The sequence below is a fragment of the Oratosquilla oratoria genome, chromosome 11 (assembly GCF_046742065.1).
Source record: "Oratosquilla oratoria isolate Oo_2021 chromosome 11, ASM4674206v1, whole genome shotgun sequence".
Lineage (NCBI taxonomy): Eukaryota > Metazoa > Arthropoda > Malacostraca > Stomatopoda > Squillidae > Oratosquilla > Oratosquilla oratoria.
Window position 1 is genome coordinate 1,651,277 of NC_134787.1, and position 22,753 is coordinate 1,674,029.

Genomic DNA, 22,753 nt, shown 5'->3' on the forward strand with positions numbered 1-22,753 from the left:
CCGAGTTTCTGCATACATCACAATTTTGTTTTTCCATTGCTGCTGCTGCTGCTGCTGCTGCTGAGGTCTTCTCCTCGCTTCCTTTTTTTCATAACGTTGCTACAACACAACAGTGCGATAGGAAGTTATATTTTGTCCCTGTGACGCACTTCTTTTCTTATGCTGGTAGAGCACATACAGCGACAGGGCACCGCATCGCCTCTTTATCTTATCTTTCCTATTCGAGCACCAAAGCTTGTCGCTAACCCTTTAATGCATACACCCTCTCTATGCCCCAAGCCTCCCTTCCTCTCCCCTTCCCTTCCTTTCCCTTCCCTTCCCTTCCCTTCCCTTCCCTTATCTTCCCTTTCCTTCCCTTTCCTTCCTCTCGTGTCCCTCCTCTTGCCTTCCCTTCTTTTCCCCTTCCTCTCCTCTCCCCTCCTTCCCTCTCCCCTCCTTCCCTCTCCCCTCCACTCTCCTCCCCTCCACTCCCCTCCACTCTCCCCTTCCTTTACATTTCCTCTCGTCCCTTCCCCTTCTCTGCCTCCCTGTCTCCCTCCCCAGCCGTGTCCTTTGAGGTGCCAATCACCTTTAAACCACTTCGGTACGTTGATGTAGCTTTCAGGCTTTTGTTTTCATGAATCAAGACTACGATTTTGGCCGAAATATCCCTGCCAGCCGGTCAAATATTACCCGGCCAAAATTCTTTGTAACGCATCACCATGGCGAACGATCTTCTTATGGCTTCCCACATTTCATTATTGGCCCGTTGGTTAGTGAGGGTGTAATAACAGTAATTGTTGCTTTAAGGCTGGAAACCTGCAGCTCCGCAGCGACTGGTGACGGTCTCCGAGTCTACCCTCGGGTCTCCCTTGGAGGAAATTTGGGACTGTCCTCGGTGCTGTGCTGGTCTTGTACAAATGACAGGAGCTGTTGTCATATGGCAGCCCCCCCTCCTCCTCCTCCTCCTCCTCCTCCTCCTCCTCCTCCTCCTCCTCCTCCTCCTCCTCCTCCTCCTCCTCCTCCTCCTCCTCCTCCTCCCTTCCCTTCCCTTACCCCAGTGTGGGGTATTGACTACATAACTTCTTTTGCAGTAAGCAGTTTAGGGACTTTAACGACATCCTTACGGACTATAATCACGTAACATTATTTTGTGATTGCAGACCATCATCCACTCGGAAAGAATGTGATCAGTTTTAATTTCTCCCATCACTCCACTCTGGTGCCCTCCTCAGATCCTCCCTTGCTGCCACCTTAGTGACTTCCTCTACGGTGCCACAAGGATAGAAGCGTCGGTCATTGACGACGAAATATTTTTTCGCCTCGTACTTCTCTTTCCCCCCTCTTCCTTCTGTTCCTCCTCTTCCTCTTGTTCCTCCTCCTTTTCCCCCTCTTCCTCTTGTTCCTCCTCCTTTTCCTCCTCTTCCTCTTGTTCCTCCTCATTTTCCTCCTCCTCCTTTTTCTCTTCTCCTCTCCCTCTCCACTTTTTCCTCTTTCTCCTCTTTCTCCTCTTCTTCCTCGTTCTCCTCATCCTCCACGTCCCCTTCCTAGCCTATTTCTCCTCTCTTTTCTCCTCCTTCTCTTCCCCTCCTCCTCTTCCCCCTCCTCCTCCTCCACCGCCTACTCTCTCCTTCTTCTTTTCTTCTCTTCGTCTTCCTCCCGTTCCTCGTGACCCTCCTCCTCCTCCTCCTCCTCCTCCTCCTCCTCTTCCTCCTCTTCCTCCTCCTTCTCCTCCTTTTCCTCTTGCTCCACCTTTCCTCCCTCTTCTCATTCAGCTTGACTTCTCCTCCTCCTCTTCCTTCTCCTCTTCCTTCCCTTGCCCCCTCCCTCCTCCTCTTTCCGAATTAATTGCCGTTACAAGTTAGGCAACGAAGTTTAGCTTTTCTTGCATTCCTTCGGGACGATGTAAGAGGGTTTCGCTTCCGCCGGGGTCAGGTCGCGTCTCGGGGGCCGCAAGGAGTCAGGCCGCCGGAGTCAGGCCGGGGCGCAGGTGGTATTGCTTCCCCCTCGGCTGAATGAAACCACCTTGCTTCTTCTCACATGTTCAGGACTCGAACCTAGAACAATGGTTCCAAGCTCACCCCCCTTGCCCACTGTGGGAAGGGGGTGAACTTGGAACCATTGTTCTAGGTTCGAGTCCTGAACATATGAGAAGAAACAAAGTCTGGTACGACTAATAGGGCATAAGGTATTGAAACCACCTTGGAAGCCCACAGGAGGAAAGTGAGGAACCTACGCCTAGAGGCGCGTAGCTGCGGCCGAATCCCTTTACCCTATGCGCTCGGGGAAGAGCGCGGGATTCGAACCCACAACTAAGCGAATGCGAGACCAGCGCGCTTGCGATGACGCCACCAGCACACCTGGCTACAGGGGAGGCGCTTTTTTTTCGATGCCAGGCACTTTTATGCAGTGGAGGGGCAGAGTTGGGCTTAAACGGGGTCGTGTCGTTTGACTGACTGAAGTAAGTGAGCATGCATTAGAGACTTGGAGGGAAACGAAGATACGAGTTGGAGGAAAGAGTCAAGGAGGAAGACGATGGGAGACGTTACCCGGCACCTGAAGGGGTTTTTGAGTGAGGAAGGGTGCCTCAGGAACGGACGTTCTCCTTTACGGGCGTCACTTTCCTTTTGACTCTTCAATCAATCAAATCAGCCATCCTGAGTCCACTGCTGAACAAAGGCCTCCTTCATAGCATTCCATGATTCACACGACCTCGGCATTCTCTGCCACGTCACTCCTGCAAACTTCTCAATCTCGTCTCTCCACCTTCTGTCTGGTCTCCCTCTTCCGCGCTTCCCATCTCGCGGCGTCCACTCAGTAACACACTTGCTCCATCGCTCATCAGTCGTTCGCACTAACTTACCTGCCCAATTCCACTTCCTCTCTTTTACTGCTTCTACAGTATCTTTCACTCTAGTCTGCTCTCTCACCCAACTTGCTCTCTTTGACTCTTGACTACTGCTAAACCAGGGATGGGGGATCCATTTAAACGCGCTTGCCGAAACCGGCTAATCTTCGAAGCAAAAATTTCCTCACGTGTCAACCGAAATTGCTGGGAACATATATTTACGATCTTGTAAATATTGGCCCAGCTAAACTTTTCATTCTTTCAAGACATTTTCTTGTTTCCCACACTCTCCAGTTTATCTCCACCCCCACCCCTCCATTCACTGCTACATGTAACCCAAAATATTTAAGATGATCCACCTCCTCTGGCCTCTCTCCTTTAAGACGTACCTCCAACTCAATGCCACCCTCATCCCCTAGGACAGCTTGTCACCTTACATTGTCCCACAACTACTTCCAACTTCCTCCTCTGACATACCTCACTGCCTCAGACCCTCCGTTGACCCAGCACAAGTGAAGTCTCATCATCAAACAACAAATGCCTCCACTCCCACATTTCTCCAACCACACTAACCATCCCCTGCCGACCACCCTTGCATTTACCTCCCGTACCACCGTAACCATGTACACATTGAACAACCATGGTGACATAACACATCCTTGGTGCAGCCCCACTTTCACCTCAAACTGCTCACTCTCACCATTCCCGATCCTAACACAAAATCTATTATAGTATTACTCAGTGAAACTGTTTGGCCGCCCTTAACAACTTTCCCCCTATTCTATGCATTTGCAACACCTCTCACAATATCTTACTGTTGACCCTGCCATAAACTTTCTCCAGGTCCATAAATGCCCATAAAACAGCCTTACCTTTTGGCAAAAACTTCTCCCATGTTTTGGCCTCACTACAAAATTACGATCCACTCGTCCTCTACTTTGACCAAACCCACTCTTCCTCCCCAGTAACTCTCTACGTTCCCTTGCTAATCTCATTTAACGCCCTCCCATATGCCTCACCTAGAGAGAGAGAGAGAGAGAGAGAGAGAGAGAGAGAGAGAGAGAGAGAGAGAGGAGGCGATGGTGGGGGAGTAGAGAAGCCTCAGGTGGGCTTATATGCGAGGGCCCAAATTGTCTCCAAGTGTCTTCCAAGGGTTTACCTAATTCACAGAAACTTCATTGTTTTGCCTAGTCTTACCCTACCTTGCCTTGCCTTGCCTTGTCTTGCCTTGCCTTGCCTAGCCCTTGACTGCGCCATCTATTGAACTGCCCACGCCACACCACACGCCCTCCGCTAGAAAGGAAGGAAGAAATGGGTGGAGGAGCGGCACGAGGAACGAAGTTATTGAAGAGTTCGCCCAACGAGGACAAGTCGTAATGGCAAGGAGAACAGATAACTGTGATTGAAGAGCGCCATGGGATGTGGCTCGTGACGTTGCTTCCGAGTTTGTGGGAGGTGAGGGTGGTGATGATGGTGCTGGCGAGGGAGGGGGGGGAGGTGAGGGGGGCCTCTCGTCAAGAGCAAGGCTGCTCCCCCATCCATCTCGTAATTCGAGTCACTCCTATGCCGCACCAGTGATGCCATATGGTAAGTTTTCTATACAGAGTGAACTGACCTGTTCTTATTTAGACTTGGGTTTAGGTTGATAGACTGACATAAGACATGGACGAACATCGATCCCTTCAGTACTTCACATGCGTGGTGTCCTCCGGTGGCGGTCTGCAGTTTGACCGAACTCGCCCTGCGCCGTGACCTTCTTCGGGAGGGCCAGGGCCAGGTTGAGTGCCACATGACCTCGCCCCACCCCCGAAGCCGCGCAGGACCCGGTCAAGGTTGGAAATAAAGTAGACAGACTTGACCGGCGGAGGAACAGCAATGGTGGTTTCAAGTTGAACTGATGTTGCGATAACACGGCGGGAGGAGCTGAATGGAACAGGATGGGAGTGGGAGTGGGGGGGGAGGCAGATAGAGTCAAAGGATAAGTTCCTCTCTGTGCACACAAGGAGTTAATCACGGTCGTGTTACCGGCTCGATGTGAAAGGAAGGTTGCGCCCGAAATCAATCGTGCAATCGGATCATTTCACATTTACACGCGACCACACACACACGTGGGTATACCTGCCCTATATTTGCACGTGAATACACACACACACACACACACACACACACACACACTCTCTCTCTCTCTCTCTCTCTCTCTCTCTCTCTCTCTCTCTCTCTCTCTCTCTCTCACACACACACACACACACACACACACACACACACACACACACACACACACACACACACACACACACACACACACGATGGCGCGGTTGGTAGAGTTCCCGGCCGCCACTACGGAGGTCTGGGTTCGAATCCCGCCCAGGGCTGAAATAATTTCAGTATCGCTGCGCTGTGAGTCGTTACTCCAACTTTCGTGGACGGGGAGTTGGAGGTGTATGTGCGTGTAAGGTCACAGCATTGCCCATAGATCGGTCATATATGAGCTCTGAGCTCTCTTCCGGGAGGGAAATAGCTGTCAAACACAAGTCCAACACGTAATCCAAGACCATGGTGAATCACACACAGACACTTTTACGTACGTACACAAACACACACATACTTTTATGTACGTACACACACATACATACACGCCCTCCCGCGCGCACACACATACATACACATACACGCACGCACACACACACACACACACACACACACACACACACACACACACACACACACACACACACGGCACGGCTGCCACTACGACGGTTCGGGTTCGAATCCTGCCCAGGGCTGAAATAATTTCAGTATGGCTGCGCTGCGAGTCATTTCTCTAACTCGTGGGCTGGGTGTTGGGGTGTGTGTGCGTGTAAGGTCATAGATCGGTCGTATACGAGCTCGGAGCTCTCTTCTGGGAGGGAAATAGCCACGGTGACCTTGGTGAATCACACACACACGCGCGTGCGCGCGATTAGCCGTATTGCACGTACAGGCGGAACATGCGGAAATTTTGCCAACTGCATGTGTGTGTTCGCACGTGCGCATGTCTATTTCCGCCTGAGAACAAGACTTTCATTTATATTTTCCCAATCGTTCTTCTGGCCCGTAGATTGCAATGACTCCAACGCAATCGGCACACATCCGTCCATCCCGCCTGTCTACAGTCAGTTGGTGACGTCACTGTGTAGAATCCGAGTATAGACGACATATATGTTCTGGAATGGTCCCCTAGCGTCTTTGGTCGCGGACACTTCCACGCAGCGTCACTCACGCCATTCACCGCCGCCGATCCGTAAGGACTCGTCTCTTCTCCGCCACCGAGGGGCTGGGTGTGGGCGCCACGAAGACCAGGATAGCCTTGCAGGAGCCGGGATAAAAGGGAAAGCGCCACTTGAGGGTCCTGATCAAGATAGCCCAGAACCCCTTTGCTGTCAAAGAGTTGGAATACGGAGATAAACGAGATAGCCTGGCGTAGCTCGAAGGGAAGGAAAAGTCCTACCCGGTACGGAAATGGTGAAGGATCGTCGCTGTTACTCATCGTTGCGGAGGGGTTGCCACGGGGCCGGGGGGAGGGGAGGGGTGGGTTGGTAGAACAGCCGAATGGAAAGTGAAAATCCTGCACCCGGGAGGGGACGGAAGGGGGTTAGAAGGTGCTTCGTGATTGGCTCATTCACGTAGCAAAACGTTGGGATTGGACTTCCTAGGAGATTCTTCTTTTTAATGTTTTATCAGTGGGTTTCATTCGTCAACATAGATTTGCCCTTTGTTATGAAAAATATAATAATAATAATAAGTTTATTAACCGAAAAGGCGCGGGGGCGGGGAGTGGCGCCACGAAGGTGACTGAATCTCCTTGGGACAATTTGAATTAAAGTAATAAGTGTGAGAGAAGAATGCCGTTGTACGAATATAAATCTCCTCTAGTGAAATGAGCTCTTCACCACTTCTGTACCGGGTGGCATGGTTCCATTTCTTCTGGCTTTCGTCCGTTCTACGTATTCACCTCCGTCGCAGGTCCTCGGCAGTGAGTCCGTACCCGGGTCCACACTCTTGAGCTATTGTGTTACATCTGACGCCAACCCCGACAGTTCGACTCCGCTGAAGAGAATCTCCGGACTCAAAGGGGGAGTGGCCAGCTGCTGCCATGACTCTGGTGTGATCCGGTTCCATTTCAGGTGTATTTTGCCAAGCTAATGCCCAACGTTTCCATTCAGCCTAAGGGGGAGGACTCCGGACAAGAATGGATCAAAGAGTTGACTGAAATGTGGCCCATGCGAACCCAGTTTGTGTGTGTGGTGGTGGTGTGTGGTGATGATGATGGTGATGGCGGTGGTGGTTATGATGGAGGTGCCGTCGCCACCACCGCCGCCGCCTGATCTCTTCGATCGCGGCGTCCCCTATCTCGAGGGGCGCCTCGAGATGGGATTTGCGCAGAAGCTTTACTCGCAGCGATAGCTTATCTGCTGTTTTGTTCCCCCATTTTATGGCTCTCAGCTGTCATGCTCTCGTTAAGTGTCAGAAGGCCGTCAAGAAGTGCCTGTAAGCCAGATCAAGTCTTACCACCTCCGCTGCCCAGGAGCCGGGCGAGACTGTATCTTTGCGTCAGGACCCCTTGATAGGAACACTTTCGCTCGTCAGAATGTCTCAGCTTTCATATTACTATTTAATAAAATTGTGCAACAGCTAGAGTGATATCCCTTGCAACCTAGATTCATCCTCTTAGTGTTCTAGTACGTAGTTTCAGTGCGAAAACTAGAAATGAGGACCTTTAATCTGGCTTGTTCTCTTCCTGAAAATCGTCTAGGCAGATGAAATTATTAAAGATTTATCAAAGATTTGTTAGATTATTAAATTATTAAAGATTGATCAAGGATTTATTAAATTATTAAATTTTTAAATTTCTAGGGAAACCAATTATCAGATTTCTTTAGCTTTGTAGCTACAGTACAGCTTCAATTTCTTGTTAAGAATAACACTTGAAATATTCTTGTAACAAACAAGTGCAGCCCGATTGTATGTTTTCTTGATAAGACATACTGTGAGTGCAGCGGTTTACGTGAAGAATGCTCGAAAGGTAAGATTTCTTTGAGGCGAATCTCGAGATCATCAAACTTTGTCGAGTCCATCCAGACCCAGATTCAGCCCCGTCCCAGAGGAAGAGGAAAGGAAGTGAGTTAGGAGGTGGAGGCATCTTTCAAGTCATAAAGAAGGTTGACCTTCAAAATCCACAGACGTAATGCCCGTGCCATGGTCCGTTTCGTTATGGTCATGCATAGCACCTCCCGTGTCCAGTCGCTTACACGTGATCGAACATTGGTCAGAATGTATCGGTCACCAAGAATTGCTTGTCCCAGGTTAATCGCGCGTAGATTTATGAAACTCTTCACTGACTTTGGTTAACAATGCGTCAGTGAAAACCCCCATCGCCACGAATTCTCCCTGGAGTTTGATGGGGTCAACTTGGCTGACCGAAACATTCTGAAGAGTGTTGCGTCATTGGTGTGGCCATTGGTAAAAATAAGGGTGGGGAGGCTTGTGCCCACGTAATGGCATTGCACCGGCCTGGGTCGGAGTTCGTTGTCTGCATGGTTTCCATACGAATTCCAATCGCCTCCCTCATGACTTTGCCCAAGATTTTTGGAGACGTGAGAGAACAATAGCTGTGAGCATTACTCACCACTGCTTACAAAGACCTTTATGTACCTGAGAGAGGAGCAACGCCAGCCAGAGGCGCTCAGATCCGGATGGACCACGGCGTGAGGTTCGGGGGTGGAGAGCCGCCATGGAGCGGTGAGAAGTCTCTCATGGGGTGACAATCCGAAGAAAAGGGGTCGAAGTCCAACCGCTACGAAAGGGATCGAAGTCGTCCAAAACCTCAACCCTTGTGAGGGGGATCCCGCGGAGCTGAGTGGACCAGCCCGGCGACAGCCAGAATAATAAGAGGGGAAATATCACTCGGTACGGACGCTAAAAGACCGAAAGAGAGCAAGTTGGGTGAGAGAGCAGACTAGAGTGAAAGATATTGTGGAAGCAGTAAAAGAGAGAAAGTAGAATTGGGCAGGTAAGTTGGTGCGAACGACTGATGAGCGATGGAGCAAGTGTGTTACTGAGTGGACGCCGCGAGATGGGAAGCGTGGAAGAGGGAGACCAGACAGAAGGTGGAGAGACGAGATTGAGAAGTTTGCAGGAGTGACGTGGTAGAGGATGGCGCGGTCGTGTGAATCATGGAATGCTATGAAGGAGGCCTTTGTTCAGCAGTGGACTCAGGATGGCTGATTTGATTCATTGATTGATTGACGGACGTGGTTATATTTGCCCTTAGCTGAATGAAGTTTCCTAGCAGCAGCGACAATGTATTATATGATCATTAGAGAAATCGAGATTTAGAATGACGAAGGGAAAGTCCGGTGAAACAGGATACTTGTGTTGTTAGTGTGGATAACTGATATTGTACCATGGTGTGTTGTGTACCAGTATAACATGTTTGTAATGTTGCTATGCCATGTGCTTCTCCCGTATATAACAGGTCCATTTATCCAACATGGGCACATACTCTCACCAAACGGTTTAGTTTCCTCAGTAGCCGTCCGGCTTGTGTACAGTGGACTTCCCTGCGACTCTGTAATTGCTCATCTTGAATGAACCTTCTATGAATTTTTCTTCCACCCTCACAAGAACCTCCAGGCCTTCAGCCTCTTCAGATCGACAGGTAATGCGATATTTTGACTTAATTAAAAAGTCCAGCTATCATCAAATAATTATGTAAATCATTGGTCCTCCCACACTTTGATTATGCTGCTTCCGTTTGGTCTCAAAATCTTATTAAAGACATTGATAAATTGGAAACTTTTGCGATAAGCCAAAGCGCTTAAACATTTAAGCCCATTCTCTCTAATTAGCGGAGACATACTTATTGCAACCCTTTGGGATTCAAAAGGAATTAAAGAAATTAGAATTAAAAGTATTTTCGCAATGAATACTAACCGGATCTAACCGGATGAGAAATAATGGCCCCAAGCTATAACGACGCAGATTTAACATGTACAGTAAATATGTAGAGACAGTTTCGCCAACAGCGTCATCAGGGAATGGAATAAGATTCTAGAATTCACTTGAATAAACACCTATTTTTCTTCTTCTTCTTTTTCTTCTTCATCCCCTTCCTCTTCCTCTTCTTCTTTTTCTTCTAATTCTTCGTCCTTCTCCCTCTTCCTCTTCTTCCTTTTCTTCTTCTTCCTTTTCTTCCTCTTCTTTCTTCTTTTTCTACTTCTTTTTCTTCTTCCTTTTCTTCTTCCTCTTCTTCTTCCGCTTCCTCTTCCTCTTCCTCTTATTATCCTCCACCCGACCGCGTTATGGACCAAAAAGTCTCGTGTCGGTATTATGCTTTATCGGTTTAACTCCTCCGGCATAGAGACGGCGTCGACTTCGGTGTAGTAAAGGCAGGAATGAACGGCCGGCTTATGTTAATCTTTTGCATCCTGAAGGTTCCTCTATAAGTTGAAAGAAATATTTTAGACGTTAGCCAGAACAAAATATTTGAGGGCGACTTGGGGCTGTCAAGGGTTAATCGAGACTTTGTAACCCTGTCGTGTCAAAAGGTTCATCTTAACTTGAACAACATCGTCTGGCGCTAGCTAGATTTTTTTTTTTTTAAGATGACAACTGTTATAAGGATTATATGATTTTTATAGCCCTCGAGGACTGCAGGTTTATGTGCTGCCTTTCTTGCGGTCTGGATCCAGGTTCCATGGGGTTACTGTTGGCCCAAGGAGCTTCAGCTGAAGGCGCCAAACGGACACTGCAATTCGCGAAGGAGTGTGTGACATTTTGTGGCAACGTAGTATTAAAGAATTCGTTAATATGTTCAGCTGTATAGGTGAGATGATCCCAGTTCGTCCCACTTGTTCAGTTTCACGTCATCCAGAATGCTGCATATAAAACGCCCCACAGAACCCACCCAAGTTCCAGGACGGGGCGCGGGGGCGCGGGGGCTATGTAAAGAATCCACGACCGAGAAGAGGAGAATTCTTGTGCTGACGTGAGAGTATCCTTTGTGTGGCCTTATTGTGACGGTTGTGTCTGTCTCCGTGCACCTCCTTTGTGCTTTCGCCTGCGGCCTTTGTGCGCAGTGATAAGCTAAAGCTTGTCGGCTGATAACAACCCTCCTGGCACCCGTGTGCGAACACCTTTTTGCAGTGCTGCGGCGCACCACCTGGAGGTGCTCTGCCCTTGCGGGGTGAGGGGGTGGGCGCAGAAGGAACTGATGTCTGGCGTCGTTCTTTGTTTTGTCATGTTCATAAACTATTGTATTTCTGTATAACCCTTTCGCTGCCGAGGGAGGGTGGTGGTGGCGGTGGTGGTGGGGGGGTGTCATTGAGATATAAAGGCCCGTATACACTGAGCATCGTGCAGCGCCAACATGTTACCCAACGTGTTGTTTGTTGTGCCGTGGGCGGGCTTTTCCAACACGTCACACGACTCACAACGAATCAAATTTCATGCCGCGGGGCAGTGCCCATCTTGACGCGGAAAGTGGAGGCATGTCGCGCGCTCTCTCCAGGATGGCACCAATATCCGAGTGGAGAAGGAGCAACACTCGCATATATATTTATTCATTGTTTACCTGGTCCTACTCTGCCAGAGCGCTCTGTAAGACCGACAATTTTTCTTACCTAATACATAATATATGCATGTTAAAGCTTATGCAAGAAATACACCCAGCCAAAATTAAGTATCTATATATTTACTACATCAGCATCCTAGCCTTTGGAATGTGAAGTGCAAGGAATACAAACGAAGGGACTTGAGATGTGGAATTTTGGAAGTAATTAAAGCAGGAATGTTTCGCATTATGAACTTTGAACTGAACACTGAGGACATTCATCCTTCCCTCGATAATGTTCAGAAGTGGCTGGCGCTGCAGCACTCCGGATAGTGACAGTGTGGACACTCGAGTCTGCATTCAACGCTGCCACCTGACTCTTGCAAGCGCTGCATAAGGCTCAGTGTGGACAAGGCTTAAGAAACAGGCATGTAGCAACCACAATAAGAGGAAAAGTCCCATGCCATACGGAAGGACTTAGCAAGAACTAAATAAATCATGACACCTACTCTAGCAGGGGTACTTTCCTCCCCCCCCTCAGTTGAATAAAATCGCCTGGCCTTGGCTTCTACAAAATAGATCAAGTTCGACCCAGTTTTGAAGGGACCGAGAGTATTCCGAGCTCTGCAGGTTTCGCCGCTCGCCCCACATGGGGTCCCAGGGGGGGCTTTTGGGGGTGGAGGTGGGGCTCTTGGTGCCCGGCTTTACCCCGTGTGTTGGTCTGCCAGCGCCGGTTTTGCGTACTGTCGGACCCACGGGGATGATCGTCTGTGTGTGTGTTGAGGGAAAGCAGGGTCCTGCGAGCGCTGCCGGGGGACTATCCCCCTCTGAATAGCCACACTATTCCACTTCCTCTCCACATGATGTGTCTTACATACACACCATCGCACGGGCTCAAACAAAGCCTGTGGGAGTGATACTTCACTCCCAAATATTAAGAAAAAAAGGGGGGGGGCATCCCCCCCCTCCTCGCACACACACCCCGAGGGGCCAAGTTGAAATTTATTAGATTAATTTGTGACGCCTGGCCCCTTTTGCAAATGTAGAGCCCGTGGCCGGAATGAGACTCAGATCTTGAAATTGGAGTTTTAGGGAGAATAATATTGTGTCTTTAAGGGTTGAGATAGTTTTTCTTTTCACTCCTTGAGAGTCCAGGTCCCAGAGGTCATTCTTATAACAAATCAAATATTTCTGTTAATCGCGACTTTTTTTTTTTTTTATTTATCTTTAAACACTCGGAGGTTTTCCTGGTTTGAATCAAATCGCCCGCGATATAACCAAAATAAACTCTCTAAATGCGTTAGCCAAGATGATGTTTAACCCTCTAGTCCTCAGAGATCTCCCTTCAGCTAGATAAAACCATTTGGCTTCATGACGCCAGAATAAATTCTTTGAAGGTGACACGAGGGCTGCAGCGATCATGGCAAAGGTAGGTGCATTATCAATCAATCAATCAACCAATCAATCAAATGAGCCATCCTGAGTCCACTGCTGAACAAAAGCCTCCTTCATAGCATTCCATGATTCACCCATAGAGAGACAGTCTCTTCAGGTGCATTATGGTGAGACTAAAATAAAACGAGAACTTCTGAATAAGAATTGTGGTTCATCCTTTCTGGCTGCTATGAAACCACATTTTATTCAGGTGTGTGTGCGTGTGTGTGTGTGTGTGTGTGTGTGTGTGTGTGTGTGTGTGTGTGTGTGCGCGCGCGCGCGCGTGCACCACTCTGAAGGGATAAGCCCACGCGTGAGCACCTGACTATCATCTCGATTAACGTTTCATCGGGGAATAGTGTTTGAAGTGTGAAATAAGGTCTATCTATTTATGGAAGCTAGACTGAGGCGGACTTACCACAGGTGTGAGGTCTTTTCAAACTCTTTTTCACTCTCCTTTCCTCTCTCTACCACTCCCTCCCTCTCCCTCTTTTTCACATCTTCTCTTTTCTCTCCCTTCCCCCCCCCCTTTTGTTTCACTCCCTCTCTCTCTTCCTTCACCTTCGTCTTTCAAAGGACTACAAAGGCGGAGCATGCCGACTGGTGACCTTTTGGTTCATAACTAGGTCGGATGCGAAAAAAATATAGTAATGATAAATAATGAAAAAATAAAAATATACAAATGATATAAATAACAATTAAAATAAATGCATAGGTATAGTTAAATAATAAACAAACAGGTAAATAGTAAATAATAAATTGACAGACAAATAGTAATAAATGAAAATCAAGCAAATAAACTCGCTTCCCCCCCAACTTCTCCCTCCCTGTATTTCATCCCCCCTCTGTGCTACCCCCCCCCCTCCTTAAATCTCTCCCTCTGTGGGGCATTGACTGCACGAGTTTTATGCTTGAAGCGATGTTTTAGTGACTTCAGTGACGCACCTACAAACCAGTCGAGCCGCATTCTTGTATGATTGAAGACTGTTCTCCACGCGAGGAAGAATGTTGACCACTTTTAGTTTCTACTTTCCTTCCTATCTGCTATCTTCCTCCGTAAATCTTTCCTTGGCCTCCTCCGTGTCTCAGCCTCTTCGGTGTGATATGGACTCGAGCTGAAAAGTACTTTCGTTCTGTTTTCCGTGCAGTCGTACATTACCTATCCGTAGTGAATCCAAGCTGTCTTAACCTATGTATGATATGTGTACCACGATTTTGTACTTGATAAGACTGTAACAAGCGAAACGTAGTACTTTAATAAAGGCTCCGTCTCCACCATGGCTTTTTTTTTTTTTTTTTTTTTTTTTTTTTTTTTTTTTTTAAACCTTCAGGTAGTCTTACCTAACCTAGCTTAACCCAACGTGTCTATACTCTTTTTGGGGGAAAAACTGGGCCGCTACCACTAAGTGAAAGAAAATGACGGTTTTTTCAAGGTGTCAGAAAGGGAGAATATATATATATATATTTATCGGTAGTGAAGGTGTTTCAGCTGAAGAAAAAAAATTGCCTGGATAGGGCCCCTTTCAGTTTCTAAAAACACGACGCCACTTTTTGGAAATTATTCGTGAAGGGGTTTTTCGTAGCTGAATAAAAACGCTTGGCGTTGGCTAGGCTCATGGGCGGCACTCCCGAACGGCCTTTGCCTTATCTCCATAATACCACTTCGGTAGCAAAAGGGTTGGATAGAATAGCAATGGAGATCAAAGCCGATTCCGAGAAGTGTTGGGAACCAACCAAGAGGATGTGTTTCCTGTGCTCCTGAAGAAGGCGGCAGGTAGGGAGAGAGGGAGGGTAAGTGCCTGGATGCACTCAGTTGCAAGCGCCCTTTAAGCGCCGTTCACACGAACAACGTCGCGGTACCGAATTCCCGTTTTCCGTGCTGCGGCAACACGCTTTGTAAACAAACTTCGTGTTCCCGAGGTGCCGTGAAAATAGTCATCGTGCTCCCGACACAGAACCCCACAGGAAACTTTTGTGGTCTTCTCACGTCGAAATTACCTTATACATAATGTCTGACCCGTTGGTGAGGCCTCAATGTGTTGCGAAATCCGTGTGCGAGTTGGCAGAAGAGCATAGATCCCTCTGAGACCCTAGAGTTGCCGACTGCTCCAATCACAAGCTTCGTGCAAAGCTATTCACCGAAATTACACCTGGAAATCAAGGCTCAGTACCCAATAGTGAGCAATTTGACTGGAGGTAAGGCTTCTTTCACAATGTTTCTTTAAGGTATATGATAGAAAGAGGCGTGTAGGCACCTGTGCAACCAATTATATATAATGGTAAACCAGGTGGTGTTTGTAAATACTAGCTAGAACGAGACCGGCGGCAAAGTGCGCTGCCGCTCGCAGGAACAAACTCCAGTATCGTGTGAAGAAGGAGTCCAGCAAAGCGGTAAGAAGCTGCCGAAAAAAACGAGAATTTGGTACCGCAACATTGCTCGTGTGAACCGCGCTTTGTTGTTGCGCGCGGTGGCTGAGACTTCCCGGCACCATGCCTGCTTAGCTGAGGGTTGGTGACATCCCACCTCCTCGTGTTGTCGTCCGCCGGCGACAAGCCCACTCCTTGCTGGGGAGCATGGCGGAGCGCCTAGAAGAACAGCCCCTCTCTCTCTCTCTCAGTTGATCTGTTTACGTATTCGTTTGTGGCGAACGCCAAAATATAATCAGCAGACTCTAACCGAACTGAGATCGAGCCGCGTGATGCCACGAGGAAGTGGGCAGGCGGCAGAAAGGAACGCAAAGAAAGGTCCTTCCCGCTACGAAATCGATTGATTGAAGTAGTCAATAACAAACCATTTCGTCACTGTTGTGGTGATGTGGAGTTAACCGAAATCAGAGTTAACTGACCTCCGTTACGGAAGGGGTCGATTTGCAGACGTTATTCGACAGACCGGAAGGTTCTTCTCCTTCACCAAAAATAAAACGGACAACCCTGAGGCAGAACAAAGTCTACAAAGTGTGCCATCGTGCTAAATATGTTTACTTTTTGGGGGCCCAGGCGCGTTCCTCTAAGGGCAGTGGTTCTTAACCTTTTTCAGTGCCCTAAGTACCCCTTCATTATCTCAGAAAAATCCCGCGTACCCCCATCCAATATAAACACAATGCAAACATATGAAAAGGATTAGTGATACAAACCTTGCTTTGCTTTCTCATTGTAAATATACAGTATCATTGCCTCTGGGGCTATCATGTCTCGTACCCCCAGGGTTCAAGTTTTCGTACCCCTGGGGGGTACAGGTACCCCAAGTCAAGAACCACTGTTCTAAGGTGAATAACGGTGGTATTCTTAAAAAAAAAATTCTTTCCTTATATAAATCTTATATAAATCCTTGGAAGGGAAAGATTTACACAAGGAAAGAATTTCTTTAAGAATACACCGTAAATCTTTTGAGGCCAGCCAGAAAAAAAATCTTTAAAAAGGTCATTTCTGGTTGACGTAATTCTTTGATTACTGGAACCAAAGGCCCTGAGTCTTGTAGTTCCTCCCATTCCTCGCAGGAGATGAAGAGTGTTCGCGAGCGAACCCCCGTTGCTGCAGCACACGACCCCCCTCCCAAGACGAGAGTGCTTCGTCGGGTTCTCTGCGGCCGGGTTTCTCTTCTTGGAGTCCTGGGCCCTACACACGGGGCCGCAGCCGCAGAAGGGACCGGTGATTGGGAAGGGCACGGTCCCCCACCCCTTCCCCCTTCCCTCCCTTCCCCCCTTACGCCTGATCCTTGACCTTTATCAGAAGTAGCAAAACAATCAATCACATCGTGCTATTTCTCGTGTTCGTAGTTTTAAATCAGTTACATTGGAATGCTTTAGTACATTTTATTTATTTATCCTAATACGAAAATATACAGTGCTAAGTTTTTAGGGGTCCATACACAAAACACAGATCTCAGATAAAGGATCTGCGACATGCGAGAAGTTGAGAAGCACTGTATTAAGAGGAGGAGGAATAAAGTGGAAAGACGAAAAGAGAATAGTAGGCGAGGGAAGATGCGTTGCGAGTTTCTCTCTCTCTCTCTCTCTCTCTCTCTCTCTCTCTCTCTCTCTCTCTCTCTCTCTCTCTCTCTCTCTCTCTCTCTCTCTCTCTCTCTCTTTTCTGGGGGAGATAGAAATTAGCCCTTCGTGGACGAGGGGTTTCCTTAATCTGAATAAAAATCTTCTAAACAAAATTTAAGAATCAGTTTGAACCTCGGGCGGCCGTCACAAGATGTCGATACTTCGAGGGACAACAGGACCTGTCCGCTGGAGGCGTCAGTCACGTGTGCTGAAGGAGTTAAAGAAGATGACATGTCACGTCGTCGCCGCCGCGCTCCTTCGCACACGGCAGCTGCGCCACGAGAGAGGACAGGTGGCCCTGGCCACGGAAGGTTGGCCACCCTCCAACTCTGAAGGAGCTGAGGACACGTCGACTGCAGAAGGGTTCATGCAAGACACACACAAGTCTTCGAAGAACGCTCCTACTGTATCTCCTCATCTCTCTCTTTCTCGCTCTCTCCCTTTCTCTGTCTCCATCTCTCTCTCTCTCTCTCTCTCTCTCTCTCTCTCTCTCTCTCTCTCTCTCTCTCTCTCTCTCTCTCTCTCTCTCTCTCTCTCTCTCCCTCTCTTTCCCTCCCTCCTTCCCTCTCCCCATCTCTCTCTCTCTCTCTCTCTCTCTCTCTCTCTCTCTCTCTCTCTCTCTCTCTCTCTCTTTCCTCTGCTTCTCTCTCCCCTCTCTCTCTCTCTCTCTCTCTCACTCTCTCACTCTCTCACTCTCTCTCTCTCCCTCTCTCTCTCTCTCTCTCTCTCTCTCTCTCTCTCTCTCTCTCTCTCTCTCTCTCTCTCTCTCTCTCTCTCTCTCTCTCCCCCCCTGTGGCGGCCCCTTTATGCCGTCACTTTCGTGCTTTTACTTTCGTTTCGTACGTCTCTCATGTCTACTTTTTCCACTGTCTTTCATTAATGTTATTTGTCACTCACCCTTTTTGGCGATAGGCCCCATGCCTCCGATCACTCAACTTATTCAATTTCTGGCTGAGTTCGCTTTAGTAATTGTATTTTGCACTATCAGGCTTCTACTTCTTACTTCACTATATTTCCTGTATGAGGGAATTAAAAGGAGCTTAAGTTTTTCTTTTCTTTTCTTCCCGAATATTACTACGTTTGGTTCTTTAAGGTACACCAAGGGACTCCCGTCGAGAACACTCAATCAATGCCCTATGTCAGTTCTGCAGTGATGTCATGATTTTTTTAGTCTAGTGATCTTTAACTTTGTTTAAGAACCTTGCACAAGGTCATGATCTTATTGCCGTGAAGCAACTGAATGTTCTCCTCCACCCTTTCTCCAATCAGATTCGTTGTTATAAGTCGCGCTGAATGGCCTACCGGCTCCGGCGCTTGGCCTTCAAGCCAAAAACTCCATAAATCAATCAATCAGTGTTACAAGTGCTATATTGTTTACTTAAGCAATCTCGAATCACTGCATACTCACTTAGGTTACATCAGCAAAACCAAAACATACACGTCATCCAGGCTCCCGACCATTTTTATTACTATAGGCGGAGAGCGAGCTTGCACAACCCTTCGCCTACGAAATGTTGTTTACTAAACCGCCGATCCAATAAAAATAAAACGCTATCTACCCCTCTTCTACCTCACTTGTCTACCTATATCTACGAGCCTCTTACACCCCTCTCTCTCTCTCTCTCTCTCTCTGTCTTTTTTTTTTTTACCTTCTCATGCCAAAGACCTCCAAGTAGAACCTCCAGCTTAGACGAGCTGTTGCTCTCACTGCCACATATTTCTCAAATTGACGCTTTTTTTCCTATACTTCCTTTCCTTTCCGATATGTTGCCATGAAGATGAACGAAACAGCCTGGCGGTGGCAGCCGGAGTAAGAGGAAGAAGTTAATCGAGATGGGAAGAGAGGAAAACACACACACACACACACACACACACACACACACACACACACACACACACACACACACACACACACACACACACACACACACACGCACACGCGCGCACGCGAAATGGACCATTCTCCTCAAACTGGAAAAATCTTCAAGCTCATTCACAATCTATCCCATAAAGTGGGGGCCTCCCCCAAAAAAATCCTCCTCCTCCTCCTCCTCCTCCTCCTCCTCCTCCTCCTCCTCCTCCTCCCCCCATCCTTTTTTTTTCCTCTTCTTCCGCTTCCTCTGTCGCTATTATGCAGTCCAACGTTAACCCCTTCCACATGAGTAGCACTTTACCTTTCACGAGGACCACCGCCCTCTTGGATCATTCGCCTTCACGATGCCATCAATCGAAACAGATGTCCCCTGCCTGTCGTCGAACTGTGTTGCTTCAGAATGGGGAAGGGATTAACCCTGGGGGGAATGAGGGTTTGTCAAGCAGAATCAAACCCTCTGGCGTTTGTATATACTGCAGTTCATCAAAATTGACGCGTGCCCCCACACAAGCGTTAGTAGACCTTGAAATACACTACAAAGTTATTTTTTCCGTTGTAAAGCGCATCTATATTTAGCGCCATTCTCTGTGCATAAATATAGAATCGTTCTGGCGAAGGGTGTGTGAATGATGACGTATTTTTTATTCGATGCAGACGTGTTTTTTCAACCTTTGTGTGTCTTGTTCCCCATCACTAAGGGTGATTTGTTCTTTTCAGGTACGTGGCCGGAGTTGTGGTCGACGGGCGAATTTGCAAACTTACGTGAGTTGTGCAGCAGGTCCAGGGCGAGGGTCCAGATAACAGAGGTCAGTTCACTCGGGCTAGGGGGTGGTGAGAGGATCTGAATATCACGAGGAGACGCAAGGAAGGTACCACAATGAATCTACCGAACTCCAAGTCAATTCAGTTGACTAATACTCCACCACCTGGCATCGCGTCATTAGTTTTCTTTCCAAAGTAAAGTGACAACTTCAGACCTTGGCCACGTGACATTGCACTATATATTATGGCGCTGTAGTGACAGCCATGTCTTTCTCCTGCCAGAAGGAAAATGCCTCTCCATTCCATGCCGGTATGCAGCTTTGTGTAAGTGGCACACACAATGGCGTATGCGTCCGGAATAGGACTCTTCTTTGGTCCTATTGTCCGAGCGCGGGTGTGCGAGTATTTATAGTGTGTGTGTGTGTGTGTGTGTGTGTGTGTGTGTGTGTGTGTGTGTGTGTGTGTGTCTGTATTCGTGGTTGTACGCGTATTTATAATGTGTGCGCGAGTGTGTCTATTTACCTAATTATGATATACAGGAAAGTAGTAACGCTTGTGGGATCCTATCTCTTACTCTTCAGTTGATCGTGTGCTCGACACATGTGATCAGCGGCTGTGTGTGTGCGTGATTCACCTTCACTTTGGTCTTTGGATCACGTGTTGGACTCGTGATCGACAGCTATTTCCCTCCCGGAAGAGAGCCCAGAGCTCGTATGACCGATCTATGGGTAATGCTATGACCTTCCACGCACACACACACACCCAACTCCCCGCCCACGAGAGTTGGAGTAACGACTCGAAGCGCAGCGATACCGAAATAATTTCAGCCCTGGGCAGGATTCGAACCAGGTACCGCCGGTACCGCTATACTGACAGTCTGGGACTCTACCAATCGCGCCACCGAGTCGTGTGTGTGGTGTGTGTGTGTGTGTGTGTGTGTGTGTGTGTGTGTGTGTGTGTATGTGTGTGTGTGTGTGTGTGTGTGTGGAGAGGGGGGAAGTTAGAGAAGGAGATGAGAGAGGGGAGGGGTAAATGGGAACGTAAAAAAATACCTGGGGGAGTAAGGATAGAAAAAATATACAGAATGTTAAGAACATGTACAGTCCCATATATGTACCGGACAAATGATGAATATGTTGTACAGAATAACTGTTGCTTAACCGTACTCTTTCGTAACTTGTATGTTATTTCACATGGTAGTAATTCATTTGAGTTATTTTCCTTTTGTGGCGGGTCATCTTCGCTTTCCTGAAGATAATTTCCTGCTCGCCATCGCTCCTTCGTGATCGCGCTGACCCTCGGGCCCCCTTCCGAGCTGATTGAAAGTGCCCGGCCACATGTGGCCAGAGCAGAGGTTGTTATCCGTGCATAGCAACGAAAAAGTTCATCGGGACAGTTTTATCCCTTTTGCGATTGAATAAAATCACCTGGCGACATTGTGGTGCAGAGCTGTAAATGGTCAGTATCACAGGTGGACGGGTTAAATCTGTCTTGGTTAATCGACCGGATGCCGCCAGACGATATTTTTTTTATTATTATTCACCTCTGTGTGGCATTTCACCCCCCTTTCTCTCTCTCTCTCTCTCTCTCTCTCTCTCTCTCTCTCTCTCTGTCACACACGCACACACACATACACACACACACACACACACACACACACACACACACACACGGTGTCGAAAAGGGTGAAGGTGTTCCCTTAGATGATGTTTTCCACCCTACGACAGTAGGAACCTGCAGACCCACTCAACACAGTGAGGCAGTCTACAATCTCTTGTGGTTGATGTCAAACGATTTCATTCAGATGACGGGAAGACTGGACAAGATGAACTCGGGATCAGCGGACATCCAAAGCCCCCGAGTCCGCCCCTCAGCTGAGTGAAACCGTCTGGTATTGGAGCAGAAGATGGACTGCAAAGGACATCCGGCTTGAGGAGGCGTATGCTTTGACTGACCAGACGAAAGACATAACCCGCCGGCAGACAAGAGTGAAAGGAAAGGTCCGTCTAAAGAAACAACCTGAGCCTTTAATAGAAGGACGTTTCGCTTGTCACAGCTTGATCATGTACATCCGTAACAAGCAAAACGTCGCGTTAATAAAGGAGACTCGGTCCTCACGTGGTGTGTGTTTCTTTAGATAGACTTGTCGGGAACTGGCAGTCATATACAAAAGGATAGGTGTCATCTGGTTTGGAAGGGATTGCGTATGCATGTATATGTTGGTATATACAGAAATGTATATGTTATATGATTTATGTACATATACTGTATATTTATATATATATATATATATATATATATTATATATATATATATGTATCTATATATCTATATATATATAGAGAGAGAGCGAGAGAGAGAGAGAGAGAAAGAAACTATTTTGCCCAAAGAAGAAAAAAATATACAGACAAGTGAATGCGCATTTGATAATTATATTATAGTTTCTTTTCGTCATTTCCGCTTTTTCGTGTTTTGTGTTTCTGGGGGGGCCCCCCTCCCAAGCTTCCTCCTGCTCCTACTGTCCTTCCTTTTCCTTGTGTGTGTACAGTATGTGTATGCACTGTGCGTGTGTGGATATATATGTATGATCGTGAATATTTGTTCACATAGATATGAGTTTATGCTTGTGTTTACACATGTATGTGTATTATGTAGGTATATGTATGCGTATATGTTTTTTCATGTATATAATTGCCCGTCTTCGGTGGTATATATGGTGCTGGTGCCGCGGCACCTCTGCAACCTGGGCGCCATGTTATTATCATCATCCACGAGAGCTTCAATCAGCTTTCTCTTCCTTGTCCTCCTCCTCCTCCTCCTCCTCTTCCTCCTCCTCCTCCTCCTCCTCCTCCTCCTCCTCCTCCTCCTCCTCCTCCTCCTCCTCCTCCTCCCATCTTCACCGCTTCTTTCTTTCTCCCTCACCGTTCTTCTTCGTTCATGCTTCGTTGGCTTCCTTTGTGTTTCATTATTTCTGCCTCATGTGCCCCTCATTCGTCGTTCCATTTTCATTGAGTACATTTTATCGTCATATTCAGCCGTTGGTGACCTTTCCCGGACGCCGCCCACACCTCACTCCACGAGAGCGTCCGACTCGTAATGATTTACATTGCGATGGTTTTTTGAGGGAAAAGTAAGTCTCCTCCTTTGCCTCCCTCCCTCCTTCCCTCCCTCCCACCCTCCCTCCCTCCCTCTCTTTCTCTAACTTCCTTCTGTTGCAG

The 22,753-nt window shown here is 47.8% G+C and overlaps 1 protein-coding gene across 3 annotated transcripts in view; it reads left to right on the forward strand.

The window, feature by feature from the left end:
• The window catches only part of LOC143029543 (uncharacterized), a 318,829-nt gene that overhangs the window by 236,588 nt on the left and 59,488 nt on the right, over positions 1 to 22,753 (forward strand). The window contains exon 1 of one of the 3 annotated variants that reach the window (XM_076192204.1): positions 19,558 to 19,579. The exons of the other annotated variants lie outside the window; for them this stretch is intronic. The gene's annotated coding sequence lies outside the window, so the exon portion shown is untranslated. Of the gene's footprint in view, positions 1 to 19,557; positions 19,580 to 22,753 lie in introns of those variants that run through there. 3 annotated transcript variants of the gene reach the window in all.